General features: G+C 37.4%; 1 pseudogene; it reads left to right on the top strand.

Annotated features, from left to right (window-relative positions):
* Positions 1 to 5830: 5830 nt before the first annotated feature.
* LOC145983442 (uncharacterized) lies at positions 5831 to 6358 on the top strand (annotated as a pseudogene).
* Positions 6359 to 10472: the final 4114 nt, after the last annotated feature.

Below are 10472 nucleotides of genomic sequence, written 5' to 3'. Positions count from 1 at the left end.
TACGCGTAACTAATTTTTTTGTTTTTTCCCTCAACTCCTACGTTGCTGCAACCAGACTTACAGGGTATGCACCCTGTGCGAGGTTAATATATTTCTCTATCCTGTTGGAGAGAGTCCAATCTCAGCTCTGCCCTGAGACGTGATGTCACTGACTGATCCAAACATTTACAGCATAGGCAAGGGACGGTCCCCTCACAATGGAAATGCACAAAATTCGTAGCCGTGTCTGGGCAGTGAATGAGGTGCCCTGCCCATTCATGTTTGCCTTGTTCACCGTCAGTGTTTCCAACACTTGTCAGGCAGTTCATTCGTTCTTTCAGCCTGCAGCAATAAGATAGAAAAAAATCCCTCGAATGCTTTTCTTCGCGCTTGTTCTGGCGACCTGAACAGTTGACAACACTTTTTATTGCACAAACTATTCACTTTTATTTTCAAAAAGATCCCCCTTTCTTCCCATTGTAATACGGATTTGGATTTGAGTTAGTGTGTGAGTTTCCGTTGCATTCCGTCTGTGTGTATTGGTCGCTTATGAAATAATTAGTTTTTCGCGAGTTTATAGTTACTGTACGTGTTTAATTATTTGTGTGATTGTGTCTGTGTTCCAGCAACTTGACATGCAGAATATCTTCGTAAGTATAAACAAACTTTTTGGGACTACATGGCCAATGTAAAGTGTTGTAACTGAACTTAACGCTGCATCATCTTCCAAGTTAGTCATTGATATTAGTGCATACTTGGTGAATATAGAATATTTCTTTTCATTATTTTGGAAGACATTTTGCGACGCTAGTCCATGTTAAAATGATATTGAATCATGTAGAAACTTTAATATCTACGCCTTTCAATTCATTGACAATGGAAGAGAAACTGCAGATAAAGCTACTAGGACCACATCGACCAAATATTTCAATTCAGCATACAACAACATGTAAGGGAAAGCAAGTAAATTGGAATTTTAACATGGACTGGTATCAATGAAAAGTGTGGCTTTGTGGTTGCGATAAACGCAAACGCTTTATTTTGCTTTCCTTGTATTTTGTTTGGGGGCGACTTTGCTTGGACACGTACAGGTATAAATGACTTGAAACATTTGTCAGAAAAGATAAAAAGCCACGAATCTTCCAAATTGCACATTAATGCACATGTACGGATCTTGCATTACTGGGTCGTGTAAGTATTGCTAAACAACTGAACTCATCATATCGAATAGCAGTGAAATGGCACAATGATATGGTTGACAAGAACAGGAAAATGCTTATAGACTGCATTAAATTTTGCAGTGTATTTGAATGTGCATTGAGAGGTCATGATGAATCTGCAGATTCACTTAACAGAGGAATATTTCTTGGCCTTGTAAATTTTGCGGCAGAACTTGATTCATCATTGAAAGAACATTTTGAGTCTGCTAGTGTATTTAAGGGAACCTCAAGCACGGTTCAAAATGAAATTTTGGACTGCATTTTGGAAGTATGCAGAGAAGAAATAAGCATTCGGATAGAAAAACTCATTTTGTTGCAATTCAGGCTGATGAAACTACAAATTCTTCTTCACAGCTACTACTTGTTCTCATTTTCCGCTATGAGAGATCTGGAAAAGTTTACGAACTATTCTGGGGATTTTTTAATCCTGCTCATGCCAGAGCAAATGATATTGCAGAAATATTGTTATCCGAAATAGGTCAGTTCTTAAAAGATAAGCCATATAAATTAATTGCTCAGTGCTTCGATGGGGCAGCTGTAATGAGTGGGCAACATGCAGGTGTTCAAACACTTATTAGGAAGCATTATGAATGTGCATAATTTATTCATTGCTATGCCCATCAATTAAATCTCACCATGCAACAGGCTACTCTGCATATAAGTGGGGTCAGGACATTCTTCATGCATCTTGCTGGCTTTGCATCATTCTTTTCGAGGTCACCTCAGAGAACTGCTGCTTTATAATCAGTTGCATAAAAGCAGTTACCCAGGGCAATTCCTACGTGATGGAATTTCAATAGTAGACTGGTGAACACAATATTTGAATACAGGACGGAAATTATTGAATGTCTTGAAAAAATAGAACAGAGTGACGAATTCGACGGTGTGACAATTCGAGAGGCAGCTGGTTTATGTTATCAATTGAAAAACAACACCTTTATGTATTGGCCATCACTCTTTCACAAAATGTTGACCACTTGTACGCCGAAGTTCCGAAAACGAACATGGACCCAGTACAAGTGCATGCTGCTATAAACAAATTCGAAAATGCAGTCACAGACGTGAGAAATTGCATATCCAGAAGAGAACGTTCATCCAAGGAAGGAAGTGATCCAAAATATCGGCGTGAATCGAACTCAGCAACAGGGAAGCTAGCGGCATCTCTAGAAGTTTGCGATACCATAACAACGCAAGCCCGTGAGTGCTTCTCATTCACAGGGCATCTTGTGGCTTCAACACTTTTTAGCTCAAATAAGTTTCAGACATATGCTCTAAAATTTCCTGAATGTGAGGTAAACACTGTTGTTGATGCATACCCCTTTCTAAATAAGCCACGGCTGAAAACTGAACTAACTACGTTGTACACGAGAAAAGATTTCAGAATCAGTGGTGGAGCAACCTCCCTCCTTCAGTTCTTCCTTCATAACAACTTAGAAGGGGTATACACTGAATTGTGAAGCTGTTACGTGTTATTGTAACGACTCCCTTGAACACTGCGGAATCGGAAAGGTGCTTCTCTACACTAAAGCGTATTAAAACTTTTATGCGTAACACCATGAAAGAGAAGAGTTTAAATGCATTGCCCATGCTATCTATTGAAAAAGAACTTGGTCGTGAAATTCCTGACTTAAACCAAAGAGTAATGGAGAAGTTTGCATGTTTGAAGAACCGCAGAATGGACTTCTTATACAAAGACATAACACATTAATATTAGTTTACATTATTGGCATGGTGAGGTGCAGAAAGGATGTGGAGCAAGATCCCCTCCCCCCAGTGTTAAAAGTGTGAATGTGTGAAATGTTGACATATTATAGTGAATCAACTACTCTGCACTATATAACTTTGCGTGGAATGGAAGTCCATGCCCCCTCCCTCTATTAAAAGACCAGGAGCACCCGCTTGCCTGGAGAAAGATCATGCATATAGGCTTCATTCACCATCATTGTCATCACAGTTCATCGTACGAAGGAAAATATTCATCACAGAAACTGGAGAAGCTCTTCCATCATTATAAATGGAAAGAAAGGTATTTTATTTTCTCTTATTTCTGTAATTAGTATCTTCACTTCTTCATTTTATTTTGTTATTGATCAGCAGTGAGAAGTTCTGACCATTTCACAGATTTTACCATCGTTGTTGAAAGTACATTGGCATTGCTTCCTTTCTCATGCCTTTTATAGCAGAGTTAACAGTGTAACATATTCCTAATCATTCTAGTATCTACCCAAACTTTAGTTACTGAAAGAGTATAGGGTTTCGACGTAACACCCCTGATGGATTGTCTCTTTCATCTCTACATAAAAATATGAATGGAGTGCAAGAATACAAAACTAAGAAACTAAAGGATACTTTACATACATTATTATCATTCTTCAAACTCAAGGTATCTTAATATCAAACTGGCATCCTAGCTGATATTTACTAAGGTCTATCTAAGCATAGAGTGGACTTAATCAGATTAATTATAATTAATTTTGAAGCCATATGTTACCTTATGTTTAATTTTAATTAATTAGTTGGAGCATGTGACTGGAAATTTGTAGTTGTTTCAAAAATTGCCTTAGAAATAGGTGAGAAACATCTTCTATTAACCTGAAATATTTGAGTCAGGAAAGTTAATTTTTGTGTGGTGAAAAGTCTAGTATTGTCTGATGCAGTGCCTGAATTCAAATTTTCACAGTTCATGAATTGTTTATAGCAGAAGCTTCAACATTGAACGATACAAGAGGGGATCATATTTACTATGTGCGAATTACTCACAAGATTAACAATATAAATTCAGTTTTACTTATGTTTTTTGCAAGTATAGTTTGTTCTTCAATTACGACGTTTTGAGAGATAACTTCTCTCTTCTTCAGGTTATAAGCAATTCATAGCTCACATTTCACCTAATCCTCGATCCTGTTGACTATGGAAGAAATATTTTGACAAAGCTATGAATTGCTTATAACCTGAAGAAGAGAGAAGTTATCTCTCGAAACGTCGTAATTGAAGAACGAACTATACTCGCAAAAAACGTAAGTAAAACTGAATTTATATAGATACAAGAGGGAATGGAATAAATTACGATAGTGCCATTTCACTTCCTATTGATGTTAGAAGCCATAAGAGCAGCAAGCTTTAATAAATAAAATGAAATGACAGCACACGACCATCAGAAACTTCGAGGTGAACAGCATCATAGGCATGCAGAGACCCTCTGATTAGGGAGGGGGGGGGGGACAAAAGCCTTGATGAAAGAGTTCAGTCGGGGGAGGAAAAAAAATCATTCCATCTCAGTTTTATTGTATTGATGGGTATGAAACAGGGTGTGTATATAGTGTGTGCGCGAACTACCGAAAATCCGTTTAGTGTGCAAAAAGTGCAGAGGCAGCATAACTGATGAATAACAAATTTGGTAGAGAACGAAGCGGGATAGTTCAAATACAGAGAAAATAATCCCTCCTTCCATAGTGTCTTTGAACTTTCATCAGCTTGAAAATACTTGATTTTCTTTAAGAATATAATGTTGTTTAATAATGGCGATAATATTACACTACACTAAATTTCTGGGTGAAAGTATAATAATATAGGGGCGTGGGGTCAAGGATGGCTACACTTCCCACTTAGAAAATCAATGTCAACCTAAAAGTATATATTTTGCACTCATTTATAATTTGATTTCAATCTCAGTAATTTACATTAATGGGGATGCAGGAATGCAATAATTCATTTTCAAGTGGTGTTTTTTGAGGTCACAACACTTTTATCAGGGTTTACATGCCTCCATTAGAAATAAAAATATCTTGCTTGCCCCTCTGTGGGAAAAATATGAAGGTGTCCATGATTAGGGAAGGCAATTGCTCCCCCCCCCCCCCGCCTCCCTAAACATCCATTCTGTGTGAAAAGCACAAAACGCAAACTCTGCATGACGACATGCAAACTTCTGTGGAGCATGACAAAAAAGTTAAGAGCACCCAAGAATATAAAATAATGGAGTGATGGGATTACAGTGAGTACACATAGAGTTCCAACTTATCTAATTCCAGCGTAGCCAGCATATCTGGTGTCCTGGAGTTATAACCCTGCAAGAATCGAGGCATCCTGTACTTTGGAGTGCACAGAGTTCCAGTTATGGCTGCAGTAAGGAAATGTGAAGAACATGTATTTTGCAATTTGTTTTTATCTTGATAATGCTTGTGTGTGTGGGTATTAGGATACATAAAATGTATCAATCTTGTGTATAAATATTTTTTTTATTCCTTTACAGTGCTTTTCCTGTATTGGCAAAGGAGAAATATGGTAACCCCGCTTTCTGGCAAGCAAGCGAAATAATCACGAGCAACTTTTCAATCATAAAAATACTCACAGTAACATTTAGCAACTGTGTGCATATAAATCTTATAATTTCATTATTTTATTTCACTTCATTATTATTATTATTATATTATTCATTGTTCCAGATTACTGAATATATATATGTACTAAGTCAAAAGCAACAATCATTTGGTACTTATGTTCAATAATTTATAGATAAACTTTTTTTTTTTTTTTTCATTTTACAGGGTGCATAGGCTATTTGAGGACACCACATTTTCAATGTATAAAGACTTTATACCTTATTAATGTGTCGTTTTTGTTGCAGATATACGATGACTGAATCTATATTAACTCAAGAAATGAAAATAAGCGTTGTGATTGTGACCATACATGCAAAACATAAGGATTTAGAAATTGCTAGGTTCCTGAATATTGCCAGATCATTTGTCCATAAAGTTCAGAAATAGTTGGAAGCCTTTGGTTGGAATGTTTCAAGAGTTTCGAAGCGAAAAGGGCATTCTCGATGTTCTGACATTATCAGGACACCAGAATTTATCCGAAAGGTTCAGGAAATTATCAATGATACTCCCGGAAAGTTAATGAGACCATTGCAAAGGAACTCAAGGTGTCAGAGGGCACAATTCAAACATTGGTTCATGAAGACATTCGATACAAGTCGTATGCGATGAGGAAAGGTCAATTCATATCTGCAAAAACAAAAGAGAATCATCTTATCCGTGCAAAATGGTTACTCACCAAAGTAAAAAACCCTGAGGAACATGGCACGCTGTGGTTTTTCTCTGATGAGAAAAACTTTGATCAAGCCCAAAATGTCAATCGCTGAAATCACAGATGGTTATGTAAGGATCCTTCTGAAGTTCTCAGAGTTATGCATATCAAGTTGTGAGTAACGAAGGACACGTCATGCCATCCCACTTCTTTCCACAGGGTCTTCGAGTTAATGCCACAGCCTACATTGAGGTTCTGCAATGTGTTGTTAAGCTCTGGATAGACAGTGTATGTAATGGCAGGCCGTACGTATTTCAACAGGACTCTGCTCCTTCTCATAAGGCTCACATTACCCAAGAATGGATGTCAGACAATCTCCATGACCATGTCACACCCAACTTGTGGCCCCCTAACTCTCCAGATCTTAATCCCTTAAACTATTATGAGTGGAGCATTGTTGAAAGAGAGACTAATAAACATCCACACAACACCAAAGACCACTTGATTCAGGCCTGTCAACGCTTTCGGTCCCGTCTCAAGAATGTTATTGAGGCTGAAGGCGATTTTATAGAATAAACCTATTCAGAAGCTTTTGTTTCTCATGTGTACCAATTTTCATAAAAATATATTTAATTTTGGACGAGATATAGTTATTTTTCAAAATTTACGTAATTGTCCTCAAATAGCCTCTGCACTCTGTACATATATATATATATATATATATATATATATATATATATATATATATATATATATATAATTGTTCTTGTTTGTAATCCTCTTCATGTTTTTATTTTATTATTTTTTTTTAATGTATACCCTTTATTCCATTGTATTGTATTAATCTCCAAGACAAGGGTCTGTTGTAAGAATGGCCGAGGCCGAAACATGCCCGCTCTAATAAAGACTATTTATTATTATTATAAAGGGTGAGGCAGAGCAACTTGCTTATTTAGAAATTCAATTACAAAAAAGTAATGCAGATATATATTTAATTCTTTGAACAGCATCAAGTACAAAAATTAAATTTTATGTTTACACAGTTTTAAAGATGATATGAGGCAGATGGTGTTCGTGGAAGCTTAGGTTTGGTTTTCTTCACATCACCAGTTTCCCTGAAGTTGTTTACCCATGAAACAATAGACTCTTGGCCAGGAACACGACCACGGGGCGGAATATTGAAATGGGTACGGAATGCACGTTGCGTGGCGATGAGTGAGCGACCGTTAGAAAAGTGTGCCTCAGCAGCAAACGCGCGCTCCACCTTCATCCACTCCATGCTGCTAACTAAACCAAGCGGAGCTGCAACTTTATGCCCCACCCTCTCGAATGTGCCTACCCCTACCCTCCTCGGAGCAACCATCGCTTCAGGGTGCCAAATTCAAATAAGCAAGTTGCTCTGCCCCACCCTGTATTACTGATGCCACACGACGAGAAAAGTAATTATAATGAAATGATCCTTGCAAACAAAACATGTTGTATCTCTACTGATACTGTCTTCTCGACTAACTGCTCGAAACCACATTTGTCTTCATTTCTCATTCCGAGGAACAATATAATTTCTTCTTTGGGTATCTAATACTTGAATTTGTACACACTGAAACTATACACCACTTATGATTACTTTTCTTCCTATTCATTTAATACAGATTAATCCTTCAGTTTAATGGTGTAAAGGGCACATACGAAGTGCAAGAACAACTATAGCAATCTCGGGTAAAACACAAACCTCTCATTGAATGCTAATGTCATGTTTACAGTACACCACAACTAGTAATATACTGTGCCCCATACATAGTTGAACCGTTATTGCATGCAGTATATTCATCGCTAAGAACTGGAATATTTCTAAACGTAATAAAAAATAGTTTGATAATACCCATACATAAAAATTACTCAAAAACAGATGTAAAAAATTACAGGCCTATAACCTTGTCATCCAGGCTTGCAGCCAGGAATTCTTAGTTGGGGGGGGGGGGGGTGAAGTCAATCCTAGAGGGGGCAAATTTTTAATATATTGTGTTGCATTGGCAGATATAACAGGGTACAGAGGGGCACTTGCTCTTCTCCAAAAGTGATAAGTAACAGGAAAGGGATGATATCTTGAAACTCCAACGAACAAAAAAAGTTCGAGCAACATCAAATAACAATATTTTGATAATGATCTTTCTGGACTGCCAAAGAATACAAAGATAAAGTTTGACTAACATACTAAATAGTCTAATCGGGACTGTATCTACTTGATATTTACAAGTCAGTAATGTTAATAGACGATTAGTACCAATAGCTTTGTGTTTCTCTGCAGAACTGATTAAGGAAGTCCTTTATAAATCGTGCTTCATAATGTTTCCCTCTAGTTTCCAGTATGCAAGATTTTTATGCACAAAGAAATCTAATGAGAATCCAACACCATTGTGTTGTGTTATGCAAGAAGAATCAAATTTATTATATAATAATGGTTACATATTATCTACACTTTGATGAATTGTGTAAAAATTTGTAATTCATTTTTTGTAGGCCTACTTGCTAAAACATTAGAATATGGGTCCCTTACTACACCACGGATTATATTTGCTTCAAATGAAAGACTCTTGCATCACTACAGACAATGTTTGCCTACTGGTTACGTTAACCATTTTGCAAAATATTGCTTTGTTTAAATACGTAATTACATGTGTTTGACATCCAACAAACAAATAAGAATCCCTTGATTGATCAATGACTTCTTGGATTACAGTGTCATCATTAATATTTCATATCAAGTTTTATAGAGGGAAATGTTGTATCCTCTTTACTTTATGAAAAATACCTTCCTTAATGACTGGTACGAAACCGAATGATATACAGAAGAAGGGGCCTCCTTCGCCTTACCCCATTTCCGCGGCACGAGGTCTCTGGACCACTAATCGCCACCACTTTTTGAGCAGAAGCATACAAACCCCAAATATCAGGGATTTTTTATTCTGATACTGATTTCTGCCAGTCACAGAATGGCTTAAGATATTTATGAATAAAATTAGGAGAATCCACTCCATACCAGAAGAGTTGACATAATTATTTGTCCAAAAATTAGGTTTTGCCTGAGGTACTTTAACAGACAACGTGTGCTACAGATACAATGTAATATTATAAATATAAGAAAATAAATAGAATATAATTTGAGAGATTTTCAATCGTATTTATTTCACTGTAGCATTTTTCTACTTGTCATTTTCTTGAACCTACGGGGTGTCCGAGAAGTCTTTGTATGAAAACAAAAATTAACTGTATCCGCTATATGCAACATAGACATGAAAAAAAGGTACCAAAATGTTTGGAAACTATTTAAGTTTATTTTGTTTCAGGTTTCTGTAACGTTGCGGTAGTGTAGCAGTGCCAGCGTCCAGCAAACCGGAAATGTACACAAATCAGGAAAAAGCTGAGTGTCCTGTGGTTTCACGAGAGCAGGTCACAAAAAACAGTGCAGAGACAGTTTCAAACATCGTACGGAAAGGTGCCGCCCGATGATAGGAGCATTAAGTCGTGGTATGACAAATTCAAGACCACAGGATCTGTTGCTGACGGACCGAGAAGTGGCCGACCATCAACCTCAGACGAAAGGGTGGAAGATGTCACAGTGGCTTCTGTGCGCAGTCCGAAGAAATCCGTGCGTACGGCCTCACGTGAATTACAGATGCCAAAAAGTTCTGTCCATGATGTGTTACACAAACGTTTACTGTTTCGTGCATACAAAGTGCAAATCCTGCAGGCTTTGTTGCCCAATTACGGCAAACGTCGGTATAACTTTGCGGTGAAAATGTTATCACACATTGACATTAATGATAATGGCTATCTGGAACATGTTGCTTTTTCAGACGAGGCGGTCTTTCATGTCAGTGGTTTAGTGAATAGACACAACGTGCGTATCTGCAGAACTCCTGTATCCGATCTTGCAACTCTGCGACAACGGATAACCCAAGTCATCACATCAATCCCTCCTGTGATGTTGGCTAATGCATGGCGAGAAGTTGAATTTCGACTAGATGTACTCCGTTCTACCAAGGGTGCTCACGTGGAGATTTATTGATTTCTTTCCTATTGCCAATAAAACTTGAATAGTTTCCGAACATTTTGGTACCATATTTTCATGTCTATGTTGCATATAACGGATACAGTTAATTTTTGTTTTCATACAAAGACTTCTCGGACACCCGGTATATTCATAGGGTGCCACCTGATAACACCGACAACTTTCTCAGTGTGTAC

Source organism: Lepisma saccharinum, unplaced genomic scaffold, assembly GCF_977018435.1.
Source record: "Lepisma saccharinum unplaced genomic scaffold, izLepSacc3.1 HAP1_SCAFFOLD_957, whole genome shotgun sequence".
Lineage (NCBI taxonomy): Eukaryota > Metazoa > Arthropoda > Insecta > Zygentoma > Lepismatidae > Lepisma > Lepisma saccharinum.
This window is presented reverse-complemented; position numbering and strand designations above follow the sequence as displayed.